At 34.0% G+C, this 16,839-nt stretch overlaps 1 long non-coding RNA gene across 1 annotated transcript in view; it reads right to left on the bottom strand.

Moving 5' to 3' along the window:
* Positions 1–16,839, bottom strand: part of LOC143232247 (uncharacterized) — a 67,565-nt gene that overhangs the window by 23,002 nt on the left and 27,724 nt on the right. The window contains exon 4 of the long non-coding RNA XR_013017463.1: positions 9,883–9,987. This is a non-coding gene — a long non-coding RNA (uncharacterized LOC143232247). The remainder of the gene's footprint in view (positions 1–9,882; positions 9,988–16,839) is intronic.

Below are 16,839 nucleotides of genomic sequence, written 5' to 3'. Positions count from 1 at the left end.
AGAAAGAGTAAAGAGTTTGTTTGTTTTTCATCCTAAAGAAAAACAACTAGAATTATAAAGCATGAAAGTTATTCTCATTCTAGACCTTCGTCAGTTATAATTAAAGAAAAATTAGGTTATAATCGCCAAGACATATCTTACTCCCGGGTGCTCATCATTTGAAGTTACAAAGAACGGACAGCTTTGGCTATGATGAGCAATCATAAGATTGTGTTGTCCAAAGTTCATAGCTTTTATCAACTAGACATCCAACCCTAGTAATATAGAGTAACCAGCGATATTCTGTTGGATAGTTAGTTCATTGTGAACTTTATGCTTAAAATAAAAAAAAAAAACCTTTTGGATAATCACAAACTGTTACACAGAATAGAATTTTTTCCTTCTGGATGTTTGCTACCTTTAGTTACAAAATGAACGGGTAGCTTCTGGCTCGTAAGTTCATCACTGATATTTCCTTCTTAAATACTTGTAGGTGGTATTGTAGATTGTAAGCAACTTCCACTTGACGCTTTACTTTGACGTGCTCAGTTTGAATTTAAATCCAGTACTTTGAACAGAATTCTACAGAGAGGATAAAATAATAATAACAACACAAATAACGTTTTTAGTGTGAACAGACATGTCTGATTATTATTAGGTCTAGAAGGACCTTGTGGAGGTCCCCTATTACCTCGATTTGTTCTCCCTTATTTAGTGTCTTTCTTTACCTAAAATTATAGCTCAAACTCTGTTAAGTAAAATTTGGGGTGACAATAATGTCACCAGTTTCATAAGTCTCTAAAGTTGAATGTGTTTGGATTTTTTTCGGCTGTGAGAATGACTGGACCAGACGATAGGACTTCAGTGCAGAGACAGCACCAGATGACATTGACAGTATGCAGTGAAAGTGTAGTTTTGTGAGGATTTGAAACTGTAATCAGACACTGTCCATAAAGTGTAATTTGATTTAGCTTTGTTTGTTGTTAAGTAGATAGCTACACAATGGGCTCTTTGTGCTCTGCTCATCGTTGGAATCAAAACTTGAATTTCAGCGTTATAAGCCCCCAGACTTACAGTTGAGTCATCGAGAGACTTTTTTGTTTAGGACAATTCATCGTATGTTCATGTTAAAGATATAATCACATACTTAATCTAGATTACTGACATATTTGTAGTTTTCTTCAGATGGATATTCTGCTGTACACAGGGAAAACCCTGAGTACGAACTTTACTGTGAATTAGGTCATGACTATATGATTAAAGTGGATGACAGTGTTTTGTCCATTGGAGCACTAATAACCGTGACCAGAAAGGCAGTATCCTGAGTGGAGGATGTTGCTTGAGGATAATCCTCACCCTTTTTAACTGATATATCCTATGACAGGTTATTTGGGCTGTCAGTATTATTCTGTAAATGGACAGACAGTTTTACGATGTTGGCCATATACAAATCGTCGTTCAGGTTGAGAATATCTTCCAGATCAAAGTCTAAGTTTGTTTCTAATGGTTTCTCTCTTTCTTTAACATTGTATATCTTTTTACTTACCTTTTGGTCTTGTGTTAAAATAACAAATTTTGAATTGAGAGATGGAATTAACACCAGTTTCTTTTCCATTAATTTTGGAAGAATAAAGAGGGTTAGCCAGTGGATAGTAATGCACTTTACAGCATCGTATAAGAAGTAAAATACATCATATACACAATTAACACTGCAGCTGTAAATTCAATAAGAAATCATTGTAAAACTGAGCTCTCTTCTACCACGATCCAGAAATAATTAGATCAATATTCAAAGGTAACACACCTTCACATTGCGTATGATGAAACTGCTGCTACCACCATACCTCAGAAGATAACTATGGAACAAGATGTTAGTCCCATTAATACCATGTAGATTGATCACTAATAGTCATAGACTTCATGACCTGTAATGACGCTGAAGAAGATTGAGAAATAATTCAGTCGATGAAGTTCCACCAGTGATCCTGAATATAAGGTATTGACGTCATTTCTGTTCTATAATCACAATACTTCCACGTGTAGTTATAATACATAGCACAACTAATTAATTATGATTAAAAATATCCCCATTCAGTTTCCTACCAACCATCTTGGTGTGTAACCAAGTACGGTATTACCATGGTGTAAAAACAGATGGTGTAATCGTGCTATAATCACAGCCCTTAGCTAATAATAGACTAAAGTATAGTGCTGCCCTAAAAATGATCTTCAATAAAATCAGAGATGGTGAGAATAAAGCACTTGTATGGTTCCAGGAAGAAATAAGAAATTGTTGTTTGTTATTAAGCACAAAGCTACACAAAGAGCTATTTGTGCTCAGCCCACCACGGGCATTGAAACCTGGTTTTAATAGTATATGTCCACAGATATCTCACTGTGCCATTGCGGGACAAGTAAGAAATTAGCAAACAGTTATGTTTAACCAGCTGAACATAAACTGTTGAAAAGTGCTGCTATGGGATAAAACCAAGAGAATGAAATGTAAAAATTACTTCCTTGAAAGTGATGTTAAAAAAAAAGCTACATATATAAATATAAAAATGTAGCGGCTATATTCTATTCCAAACATTTATTGGTGAAAAATGGAAAACATATCTAAAAAAATACAGGTAAAGAGCTCGATGTGCCATATTTTCAGTTCCTTTTTTGACTTTTATGTGTTGTAGTTTTCCTGGTTATCTATTCCTGCCATTATCTATTGTCATCCGCAAATTTGATGGCAATGTTAAAATTAACTTGGTTGTCATTTTGGTCAGTGCTATCTCAGAAAGCAGGTAGCACCTGTCAATCCTTTTCTGTCTGTTCTGTTTGACTGCATCAACCAGTTTAGTGTTTTTCTGGGATTTTAAGTTCACTCACAACACGTGGTGATTTTCTCATGTTATTGTAATTAGTTCACACCGATTGCATCTGACTGTAATAATTCCATATCTTCTTTCTGATTCATCCCAGATGTCCAACATTCCGCGTCCAATGGCTATGCTTTCTGGGACTTAGTACAACAGAGAGGATAGCTTTCTAATAACTATCCAATATTTTTCTCTTGCTCACATTTCTTTTAGGTCCAGCTAGGAAGCCATATATCTTCAGCAACGGTATGACTACAAGTTGCTCAACATGTAAATGTGTGCCATGAGAGCATCAACTCAAAATAAGGTGATTTAATTACCAGACAACTAAACAGTGGCATGTGGAAACCATAATTATACTACATCTTGTGATCAAACTGACTTTTGTAATAATCTTCTAACAGTTCTATTTTTGATGTAGGGAAGCTTTTCTCAGTTGGTTGTATTGAAATCCGTGTGTCTTGGCCACATTCTTGTAAACATCATAGAATTTCTGCGCAAAGCATACGGTTATAAGGGCAGTATGGTTACTATTCACACATTAACAATTTCTGAAAACAGCTGCTTTAATATTATTTGATAACTTGATGGGTCATCACCACACTGGAAGATGGTTATCTCAAACAATCTGCTGAGTATTAGAAAACTTATCAAACATAAAGTTGACTGGCTATACGGCTCTTTTAGCTATTATCCTTGACCGCATATAGGTTGAGTTTGTTACACTAAAACGAGTTTTAATATATAAGTCAGTAAGCCACGTGAAATTTATAGCCGATATAAAGACGCAATAAAATGGCATGTAGCAGAACTGTCTTTAAATAATATGTAATTCTACATAGATAGTGTGACGCACCGAAAATTGACTGCTTTTGGAAGAGTGTATAATAGCTATTTCCAATCCAAAGTATTAATTTATTCACTCAGATGATAAAGATGTCTTCAGGTTAGAGATTTAGAATTTCTAAAACGGTTTGTTTATTTGTTTTGAATTTCGCGCAAAGCTACACGAGTGCTATTAGCACTAGCCGTCCCTAATTTAGTGGTGAGTGGTGATGACTAGCTTACACTGCTAAATTATGGACCTTTGGGCTATTCTTTTACCCACTAATAGTGGGATTGATTGTCGCATTATAACACCCTTATAGCTAAAAAGGGCGAGCATGTTTGGTGTGATGGGGATTCGAACCCGCCACCTCAGATTATGAGTCGAGTGCTCTAATCATCTGGCCATAGATGTCGGGCCTTTCTAAGACAGGAATATGTAGTTTCTCAGTTTAATAACATTGGAAAATAAAAAGATATGATTAAATTTGGAATACCAGGATTATCCAGAAAGAGGTCTGCAACAAGTCATACCTCAGCGATAATAAAACAAAGTGTAACAGATAAGAATCCATAAATGCAAAATTCAGGAGCAGAAGCTGTCCAAATGCTCCAGGTAATAAACAGTACGTAACATAAAATTAAATATCTCCATCTATAAAAGTGACACAAAGCTAGTGCACACAAGCTCTTTCCATAACATAGTTATTCAATTATTGTACACCTCAAGCAACTAGAGAACGAAACAAGTGTTCATGGTATTCAAAACAAAGACATACCGTTAAAGCTACTCTATGCCAGGAGCTGGAATGCTGTCATTCTTGGAAAACTTAAGGAAAGTATGAAAGATGTGCTTGAGACATGATAGCTTTATGAAGCCTTTTGTGATAGAAACTTCACTGCAAGGTATTGTCAACATACATGGTCATAAGGTAGAGCAATACAGTAGCAGTACATGCTGCTATGACGTAATGAGGCTCCATATTCATTTTAATATAACGTATTCATCTTCTCTAAGTTGGGAAATCCCAAGTAGTTTTCACTTACAACAAGTGCTACAGCTCTATAAATAGCTTACTCTCAAACATTCTTACCAGTTTTTTTTTATTTTTGCATATACTCTTCTGCAAATAATCTGTAACTCTGATAATCTGTCTGCGATAGTCTGACCCAAGGAATTAACTATAGCATGTTTTTTAGCTCGTAATGTGATAGAAAGTACAAATTGATTATTGTATTATAACTCCAGCAGAGGTTTAGTGATGCCCAGAGAAACCCAAAATAAATACAAAGCAATTATTTACTGTCCATGATTACCCTGGCTTCGTCGACGTTTATGTTGAGTAGAACATACTGTACAGTGTCTGCTTCTTTGCCACTCTTTTGACCAGTAGACAAAGGAACACAGATTTGCCAATGTGTAAAACATGTCCTGCTGTTTCCAAACTTTTATATCATGTTACACCCAAAGAATGTCCATTTTAAGAAGCTTCGGTACACTAACTTTATAACTGCCCGGGCATCTTTTGTCCTAACACCAACACAACATTCCTTCTTGCACCTCTAATTGATTATACAAATAACAGAGAAAACCCACTTGTAGAGAAAAATATATATGTAAAAACAGCTGGTCTGGGTTAAACCAATACAAAGGAACACCTTTATACCTGTATTAATTAATATAATCATCTAAGTACGCCCTCTATATTCTTACACTCTGTTACACAACCCCCTTCAAACATGTGGTCAGCTATCGGTCAGTTACCTCTTTCTTTCTTTGTGAACCTGGCGATGACCGAAGAAGGTTGAAACGTTGTTCGCTCCTCTACATAAAAAATTTCTCAACCCAAACCAGCCGTTTTTACAGATATAAATAACAGAGAATTTAGACACCAGTGGTGTTCAATGATGGTTTTTTACTGTACTGCTTTACTTTCACTGATATTGCGTTGTTCTTTCTGCATCTCTGCCAATGTTTACAGTGGTTACCTATTATGGACGTTCCTGCCTCATCCAGCCACAAATAGCGTATATGGTTGTCTGGATTTGGGTACTGAAATATTGGACATTTTCTCAGAGGGTTTCATTGTAGTTATTGTAATTAGTGGTACAGTTCAGGTATCTGCCTGCTCTGAAAGAGGTAGTAAAATATTCTGCGAGCTTCAGAATGTAGTTACACACATACCGATAGCACATGAACGTACTGCTGGAACCATACCTGTAAGTCATTTATAAAGGAAGCAGATCGTCTATAGTTCACTCATGATCATCCTTAGATTCTACTCGAGAGATACCTATTTGTCTCAATGGACCACATTCATACCACAGATCAGTGCATCCTAAATTATGTAATTTGCCACAACGAATATAGATAGGTAGATAGATAACCCTGTCAAATTGAAGTAGACCTTTGTGTGACGTGATTAGAAAAAACATGTATTCTAAGTTACTACCTATCTGAAATCATTCAAAAGTGGTTAAAATATCCTCCTGACAGTCTTTGGAAAATTGATAGGGTGATCTCCACCTTGCTCTTTTACAGAGTTTGACCGAAGTCAAATTGAAATATATTTAATATTTTCCTTTTACGAAGGCTGCATTTTCAAAACTTTTATTAGGCTATGGCCAGTTGGTTAGACAAACATTCAATGATTAACACTACTGGAGTTCTAAAAATTAACTTTAGCTTACTGGTTATGCCGTCTATCATCATTCAACATACCAAAACTGATCAATGGTCAACAAGTCAACATGGGTGTTGACCAGCCCTTCTTTCTTTTAATAATAGTTTTTTTCTGTTGTTCTATCCCTTGCTTTGGGGGGTAACCCAGGTCATGCCATAATCTTTTCTTGTCCGCTACAGACTAAATGTGATTGTTGCGTCCTAGCTTTGAGTACTTTACAGTGCATAACGCGTACTAGATGGCGATATTTATGGTACCATGAAGTTGCTATCTAGCACATGTTATGCAGTGTAAAGTATTGATTTAGTGGACTAATAAAGGATTAAGCAATCTTGCATTCTTAGCTTATATAATGTGCAGATACAGAAGGTGACATCTTGACCCCTAGTGGAGACTTCAAATATAAGAGATATTGTTCTTCTTCTCTTCTGATCCCACATCAGAAGCAGACATTGAAGAAAATAATCCTCCTTCTTACGTGAAGTAATTACCTGGAATATTAAAAGATTGATAGTTTTTCTAATTATATATATATAAAGATGATGTATTTTCTTCTCTTGGACTCTAATCAACTGGAGTAACAAAAGGTTGACAGTTCTTCTAATTATGTATACTCATCAGTTGAAGATGAAGATTGTGTCATTTCTACTTCTCCTGAACACTAATCAACTGGAGTAACAAAAGGTTGACAGTTCTTCTAATTATGTATACTCATCAGTTGAAGATGGAGATTGTGTCATTTCTACTTCTCCTGAACACTACTAAACTTGAGTAACAAAAGGTTGACAGTTCTTCTAATTATGTATACTCATCAGTTGAAGATGAAGATTGTGTCATTTCTACTTCTCCTGAACACTAATCAACTGGAGTAACAAAAGTTTGACAGTTCTTCTAATTATGTATACTCATCAGTTGAAGATGAAGATTGTGTCATTTCTACTTCTCCTGAACACTAATCAACTGGAGTAACAAAAGGTTGACAGTTCTTCTAATTATGTATACTCATCAGTTGAAGATGAAGATTGTGTCATTTCTACTTCTCCTGAACACTACTAAACTTGAGTAACAAAAGGTTGACAGTTCTTCTAATTATGTATACTCATCAGTTGAAGATGAAGATTGTGTCATTTCTACTTCTCCTGAACACTAATCAACTGGAGTAACAAAAGTTTGACAGTTCTTCTAATTATGTATACTCATCAGTTGAAGATGAAGATTGTGTCATTTCTACTTCTCCTGAACACTAATCAACTGGAGTAACAAAAGGTTGACAGTTCTTCTAATTATGTATACTCATCAGTTGAAGATGAAGATTGTGTCATTTCTACTTCTCCTGAACACTAATCAACTGGAGTAACAAAAGGTTGACAGTTCTTCTAATTATGTATACTCATCAGTTGAAGATGAAGATTGTGTCATTTCTACTTCTCCTGAACACTAATCAACTGGAGTAACAAAAGGTTGACAGTTCTTCTAATTATGTATACTCATCAGTTGAAGATGAAGATTGTGTCATTTCTACTTCTCCTGAACACTAATCAACTTGAGTAACAAAAGGTTGACAGTTCTTCTAATTATGTATACTCATCAGTTGAAGATGAAGATTGTGTCATTTCTACTTCTCCTGAACACTAATCAACTGGAGTAACAAAGGTTGACAGTTCTTCTAATTATGTATACTCATCAGTTGAAGATGAAGATTGTGTCATTTCTACTTCTCCTGAACACTAATCAACTGGGTAACAAAAGGTTGACAGTTCTTCTAATTATGTATACTCATCAGTTGAAGATGAAGATTGTGTCATTTCTACTTCTCCTGAACACTAATCAACTGGAGTAACAAAAGGTTGACAGTTCTTCTAATTATGTATACTCATCAGTTGAAGATGAAGATTGTGTCATTTCTACTTCTCCTGAACACTAATCAACTTGAGTAACAAAAGGTTGACAGTTCTTCTAATTATGTATACTCATCAGTTGAAGATGAAGATTGTGTCATTTCTACTTCTCCTGAACACTAATCAACTGGAGTAACAAAAGGTTGACAGTTCTTCTAATTATGTATACTCATCAGTTGAAGATGAAGATTGTGTCATTTCTACTTCTCCTGAACACTAATCAACTGGAGTAACAAAAGGTTGACAGTTCTTCTAATTATGTATACTCATCAGTTGAAGATGAAGATTGTGTCATTTCTACTTCTCCTGAACACTAATCAACTGGAGTAACAAAAGGTTGACAGTTCTTCTAATTATGTATACTCATCAGTTGAAGATGAAGATTGTGTCATTTCTACTTCTCCTGAACACTAATCAACTGGAGTAACAAAAGGTTGACAGTTCTTCTAATTATGTATACTCATCAGTTGAAGATGAAGATTGTGTCATTTCTACTTCTCCTGAACACTAATCAACTGGAGTAACAAAAGGTTGACAGTTCTTCTAATTATGTATACTCATCAGTTGAAGATGAAGATTGTGTCATTTCTACTTCTCCTGAACACTAATCAACTGGAGTAACAAAAGGTTGACAGTTCTTCTAATTATGTATACTCATCAGTTGAAGATTGTGTCATTTCTACTTCTCCTGAACACTAATCAACTGGAGTAACAAAAGGTTGACAGTTCTTCTAATTATGTATACTCATCAGTTGAAGATGAAGATTGTGTCATTTCTACTTCTCCTGAACACTATCAACTGGAGTAACAAAAGGTTGACAGTTCTTCTAATTATGTATACTCATCAGTTGAAGATGAAGATTGTGTCATTTCTACTTCTCCTGAACACTATCAACTGGAGTAACAAAAGGTTGACAGTTCTTTCCCACTTTGCATCCATTTGAAATGTAAAGGTTTACAACTCCTTTTTCTTCTGTAGAAATCACTCACCTAAATTATTACAGGACAGACTTTCTTTTCCTCCTGTATACATATCATGCAGCTGGACAAATAAGTGACAAATTTTATTCTTTTAAACGACACTAATCACCCCAAGTAACAAAGGATCAAGAGTTATTCTCCCGTAAACATATTAGCTGCACAACTGTGTCATTTCTGGACTCTTTATTTGTTGGGTTTATAAAGTTTTTTCTTTCTTTACTTTCTGAGCACCCATGAACTGAAATTACAGAAATCGAAAGTTGTTGTTCTTTCTAAGCATTAATCTAATTAAACTGAAAGAGATGTTTATCAAACTTTGTGATCTATGATTCATAGGTAACATTTGTTTTCTATACACAGTTTTTCAGTGTTGAAAATTTCAATGTGTTTTACATAATACAAAACTGCATTGCATAAAATAAAAATATTAGGAAAACTCAAAGTTATAAAAATAATCAGGGAAATGTAAGTGAAACATTTATTATACGCCAAGAATTCAACAAGTCATAAGAATAGCGCAACTAGGTATTATAGAAACTCTCACTAAATATTGAGTAGAATGAGGTATTTCAGTTCAAAAAAATTTTACTTACTGTAAACTGTTAATAATCAGTACCTAAGTTTAACACAGGAAATCTTACTCACTGTAAGTCCTCCGCTGGTACAGCGGTAAGTCTACGGATTTATAACGCTAAAATCAGGGGTTCGATTCCTCTCGGTGGACTCAGGAGATAGCCTGATGTGGCTTTGCTATAAAGAAACACACACATATTCACTGTAAACTATAGATAATACGATACCTTTGTTCAACACAGGAACTATTACTTACTGTAAACTGTTAAGAATCAGTACGTCAGTTCAACACAGGAAATCTTACTTACTATAAACTGTTAATAATACAGCACCTCAGTTCAACCCAGGAAATCTTACTTACTATAAACTGTTAATAATACAGCACCTCAGTTCAACCCAGGAAATCTTACTTGCTGTAAACTGTTAACAATACAGTACACTACTCCAACACGGGAAATCTTAGTGAAACAGTTGCTGTAAATTACTGACAAAGCAGTTAATTGTAACTCGGATCACATATTATTATCCAAGGTAAATAAAGCTAATGTTTCAGTATAGTGCTATGTGATAAAAACATTTAAAATACGCCTAAGATATGTTAGAGAAACTAAAACGTGCACTGTAAACAATACAATAAAAAGGTGTACTAGTGGAGATACAGACATAATACTTCACTGGAGCGGATGTCCGTTTACCGTCATTACAAGAAACATTTATAGTTTTGTTTTCAAATTCTTATGTGATACCTTGTCCAAAAATAAAATACTTAAACCATTCACCATTTGAGCAAAATATTAGCTCATGTAAAAAAAAACTAACTTTGCCCAAGCTCGGTTTCGTAAAAAAGTAATCTAACATGTTGGACCTAATAAGTTAGGATACAATTAAAGGTAAGAATTATCGCCAGAGTAATAACAGTGATTCTAAGCGGATTCCTTTGTCGTTTCTTCATGGTCCGTAAGGCGCCGACTACACAGCAGGTAAAGCCACACTGTCACATCCAGATCGAGAGAATTTCCTTCCATCTAAATCAACACATCGAAAAAAACCTTTTATAATCTGCCCGCAGGAGGCACAAATGTGTCTCGATCTTGGACTAGGAGGCGTAACCCCGACAAGAGGCGCCAACTATCACACTAATTACAACAGACAAAATATACCTGGATGAACACTTCCATACCTGAAACTTTAGCCACATTCGCTAGCTCTATGATTTATAACAATGCTTTGTTAATGTAGTGGCTTCAGGTGGGCCCGGCTCCATCGGGCTTCTCCACTCCTCGCGGGTTGCTTTGTATCGGCCTTCTCAGCTAATCAACAGTCGTAAGAACAATTAACGTAATGGATACCGCTTTTGCGTGCTCCTCCTTGGCCGTGCGGGACGGCCCATCGCACGGCCACTTCGATTCACCCACTCGGCACGCACTTATTCGTCATACATCAGGTACTGTCATGGTTACCCACCTGGTTATGTTTAGCAAAATGGCTGATTTGTTTGGGTTTGGTGTCACCCTAGGCGTGAACTCGACTGTGTGTTAGATATAGAATTTGAGAGAGTCAACAAATCAACAACTTTTATATTGCTTTTGGTCCGACTTTTATTACACAATTTTAAATTCGAAAAAAAGGTATTATCATTTAAAATTATATGTAATTATATCACTCACGAATTATTGTAGATGAGTGTGTGTGTTTTTAAGTCTCTAGTATACAGCACCTAAATTTAAGCCTCTATGATTTATTGTTACTGTAAATTAAACATTTCGAAGGAATTTTGAAAATTAGCTGTCAGGGTAAGTATTACCAGAGAACATCTAGATTTGCATTTCTAGGTTGAAAAGCATTTATATTAGCTGTTTTCTTTACGGCCTTAGTGGCTCAGCGGCATGTCTACGAACGTAAAACGCCAAAAAAAAACGAGTTTTGATACTCGTGGTGGGCATACCACGGATAACCCACTGTGTAGCTTTGTTATTACGTACAAACTAACAGTTGTTTTTTTTTGCTTTGCTACACATGTTGTAAATGTCCACTATAACCTAAAAATTACCGCATGATTCACACGCAGCTAAAATCAATATTACATTTATAGTTATCATAATATTACCGTTGTTTTCCACAGAAGGTACTAAATGAAAACAGTAAGCAGAATTGGTGAAAGATAAATGGTTCTTTCAGGACCTATAGGTGTTTGTACAAAATAAAACATTCTTTATTAAGCTCTATAATGTGAAGGTATTTCTAAAAACGTTTAGTCATAATTTTCATCGAATATCAGCACAGACCAAGATTTTGTTCAAACATGTACAGACTACAAATAGTTAGAATTAACAATGCTGTTGTGTAATTTTATTTATTTTTTAAATCTTATAATAGTAAGAGTGCAATATACTTCCTTCTACATAATTCAGTTCTCAGCTTTAAAATTAAAACTATGCGCTCTTCAACTGTTGGCCCAGCATAGTCAGGTGGTTAAGGCACTCGACTCCTCATCGAAAGATCGCAGGTTTGAATCACCATCATAACAAACACGCTCGCCCTTTCATCCGTGTGAGCGTAATAATGTGTCAGTCAATTCCACTATACGTTGATAAAAGAGTAGCCCAAGAGTTGGTGACGACTAGCTGCCTTCCCTCTAGTCTTACATTGCTAATCTAGAGGCTCAGATAATCCTCGTGTAGTTTTGCGTGAAATTCAAACCAATCTTCAACTATTCGAGTTACATTTTCTTCCACGACCCTGATAGCCAGCTAGTATGAGTTATTATAAAGGGCCTAAAAGTTATATCAGGTTAACCCCATACGCCACAGGTACCGGACACAAAAAAAAGGCTAAGGTAGTTGCCAGCAGGACTTTAACATTATATTTGAGAAGGGACCTTCAGTTATTTATGAAGATGATGAAATGCCCACGTTGTTAAAAAAAAGGAAGATAATAAGGCATTCTCAATGTCGTTTCACTAGGACTTCGCAGGTGTTAAATGACCACACTACAATTTTATGTTCGAGTCCAACTAAACAGATCGTTATTTGATTTATTGGGACCGTTCACTGTTATTTAACAGCAATGTTACTTTCTATTTGACAGACACACCCTGTGAAGGATTTTTTAAAGTTAAGCACGAAGCTACACAAAGCGTTATCTGGTATCGAAACCCGGTTTCTAACGAAGTAAGTCCACAGACATACTGATGTATCACTAGAGGGGGCATGTGAAGGATTTAAATGATCTGTTATGAAAAGGTTAGAATAGTTATGAAATACAAGACGATAAAATACAGAAAGACCTGGTAATCAATGGATGTTACACACACGTTATGTCAAAATTATTAAATTATACACATATGAATTTATTATAACTTAAAAAAACAAGCCGCAATAAAATGAATTAAACAAAGAACAGTGCACTAATTGAAAAGATCCCAGGGTACAAACTATAATATGGGATTATAAAATGTACCCTAGTTTTGGAGGTGACTAAAGAAGTAGGGTCCATATTGCGGTGGGGAAACGCCGTCTATCATTCTTAACCTCCATTCGCCAATCTCACATAAGAATTAAGTGAGAAGTAATAGATATAGAAAATGGAGAGCGAGATGTGGGTGCTGAAGCCCACAAAGCCCCACATCTATATCACCCTTCACTGTCTGCAGTTATGGAAAGGTGACTATTGTCCAAAGTAAAGAAGAAAAATTAATTGAAATAAAAATAAGAAAATGAGATGCTACCATTTGGGGGTATGTATTTTGAAACTTACCTCTTGAAGTTAGCATTCCAGCTCCAAATACGGTGGAAAGGCACTAATTTATAGCACAGAAGACGACTTATGCCAGTATAAAGCGTTTCATCCAGTTATCTAAACAAACTAGTATAACTCCCACCCACCACCCATTTATTAAGTCTACTGTGACTATCATGCGCTAAACAAACCTTTATATGTGGCAAGGTGTACATCCGCATAAAGTAGTGCCAAATTATTAAATGATCTTATTCATAACTAAAAATAGTTTTAAAAAAATTAAGTAAAATTTCTTTAATTCTTGTTTATTTATATTTGTTTAATACAGTCTTATATTTGTTACAGTTTTCAATTTCTAAGTCTGCTGGATAAATAGAGTTAATAGCATTATTTATTTCAGAATTATTTATACAAATTATATCATATATATATATCTGTAAGTTAAATTAAAAAAACATGTGGACTTGTGTAGTTTTCAATAAATCTGTTCTCAGATTAGTAGTTCTCAGAGAGTAGTTAGCTCCCATTGGAACTCCTATTACTTGTTTAAAAACCTGTTTATTGAAAAATATACAAATATTGTAAATACAGAAACCTAATATATATACCTTTTACGTTTTTGTAGCTAAATTTTCTTTCTTCCAGCTCTATAAAAAATAGCAAACTGTTTTATTACTGAATTTGAAACAAAGATTAAATATTTTAGTGTAATTGTGGTGTACAATGTGGTAAAATAAAATGTTTGAATATTATGTATTTATTCATGATTTTTTAGATATTTTAAAATAGGTTGATTATTTTTTTTATTAGCACTTACATGTTTAATTTTATCAAGTAAAATTGAATTAGAAATAAATCTATATTTAATTGGAAATTTATGTAGTTTAAAATTGCATAAAAAACGGTAAATCTACATAAGAACTTTGTTTAGAATAAAGTTGATTATAAGCTTTAATTAAATTATTAATTAATGTATCTTTGGATTGGTTAACACGTTTAAATGTTTGTGTACTATGGATTCCTTTTATCATAATTAAAACATAAAACTTTTTAGAAATAACACAGGCCTGGCATGGCCAAGCGCGTAAGGCGTACGACTCGTAATCCGAGGGTCTCGGGTTCGCGCCCGCGTCGCGCTAAATTTGCTCGCCCTCTCAGCCGTGGGGGTGTATAATGTGACGGTCAATCCCACTATTCGTTGGTAAAAGAGTAGCCCAAGAGTTGGCGGTGGGTGGTGATGACTAACTGCCTTCCCTCTAGTCTTACACTGCTAAATTAGGGACGGCTAGCAAAGATAGCCCTCGAGTAGCTTTGTGCGAAATTCCAAAACAAACAAACAGAAATTATACCAATGTTACAGTGAACGTTATCAATGGGAACTATAAAATATTTTTTTCTTGCAATTTTTGAATCTTATTTTTGAACTGATGAATTAATAAATCTGTATGATATTTGTTTAATTTTATGTGGGATAGTTTTATTTTTATTTTTTAAGTGAATACAACTCCCGTTCCAGAAACCATCTAGGTTGATAAGATGTAATATAGGTAAGTTTTAAAATATTTTCACTAATACTGCTTTAAATAGATTTTAGAATATTATTTTTATTATATTTTGTGGCTATTCTATACTTAGATCCATTTTTGAGTATTTCACATAATATTTTATTTTTTATAATATCCTCATTACCAGTAGCAATATGTTTATGGAAAGTATCAATAAATAACTTATTTTCACACTAACAAGGTAAGTTATTAGCTTCACTTACATTTAAATTAGTTAAAAACTTTGATAATTATACAGTAATGGACCATTTGGAACTTAGTATTTAAAACTGGCTGTAGGCTTTAAGTTTTTACAAGAAAAAATATTATTTTTATAGCTTCATGAATAATTTTAGAAATATGCAAAGAATTTAATATTTTATGTATAAAATTAATTGCCAAATATGATGGTTTGAATTGTAGTTTCTCTTTTTCAAAACTTGATAAATCATTGATTTTTAATCGATGTTTTATAATGTCTACAAGTACGTATTTTGCATTATCATTTCGAAAATCATTTTTTATTACATTAACTAATATTTTTAATTTGGGAAGATTAAATTGATAATTTAAAAAAAATAGTTTACGTACACTAATACTAGTAGAAAAACTATTATCCAAATAAATACAAAATTATGAAAAATCACCCCATTTTAATTTATTACTTTTTTACCTCTAGTTTTCCTATTTTTATGAAAAGGTTATCTATAGAGAAAAAATTAGCAATACAGTAATCATTACTCAAATTCAAGGCAGTAGAACTATTAAAATATTAGTTTAATCTATTGGTGTTTTTATTAACAAGTTATCTTAACTGAGGCAGTAGGGTGAATCCTGAAATGTTTTAATTCTATAGAATTCGTTAAATTATTTTTAACTTGAGATCTATGTAAATTTATATGTATATGCAATAGGTTTGAAGTTTGACCCACATATTCCATATTATATTTAGTACACGTTAATAGATAAATTATATTTTTTATTTTACAAAATGAATTTGTGTAAGTAATAAAGAGCGAAAAGTATTTAGAGCAGGTCACGTGAGACATATTTTGCTATTACATTTTATAGCGTTTACAGCAATATAATTACTATATTCAGCTCGCTAGGCTAAATGATAGTTTCACAATATGTCATTAATTAAGGCGATTACACTTAACTTCATAAGGATTAAACAATCTAATGGAAAAGTGTGACATAGTCAGCGACAAATCACATACATTGAATATATTTTAATGAAAATTAATACGTATTGATAAAGTTAAATACGCTAAATGTATTAATTTTTACTAATATATATATTCTTTGAGCATAAATGGTCAGTTACTAGGGTGTACCAAATTGTGTACATGGAGTATCCAATTTACAGACAATATTAGTAATGTACTTTCCTGTTGTGTGGAGCATAACTAACGAAACCATAGTCGAGGATGATATTACAAAACTTCCTGGGCATTAGATTCATGAAATAAAATTATATATCAGTTTGTTTTCTGTTGTACGGACTTCGAAGGAAGATATCAAATTGTGTTGTTGCAGTGCTGCCGGTTTTCCTGAGTTTGATGGATGATGCTTAGAACTTATATCGAGATGTTCTGTATAGGTTATTCCCTTATGTCTAGCTCCTTACTAACTGAAATGGGTTACGATAAGAAATTTCTCTAAAGGCCGCAACTTCCTAGTAGAAACAAGCTTTGTGCTAGTGACCGTAGATTAGATGAGTCCGCCGTAGTATCTACTCATAACG

This window comes from Tachypleus tridentatus, chromosome 11, assembly GCF_004210375.1.
Source record: "Tachypleus tridentatus isolate NWPU-2018 chromosome 11, ASM421037v1, whole genome shotgun sequence".
NCBI lineage: Eukaryota > Metazoa > Arthropoda > Merostomata > Xiphosura > Limulidae > Tachypleus > Tachypleus tridentatus.
This window is presented reverse-complemented; position numbering and strand designations above follow the sequence as displayed.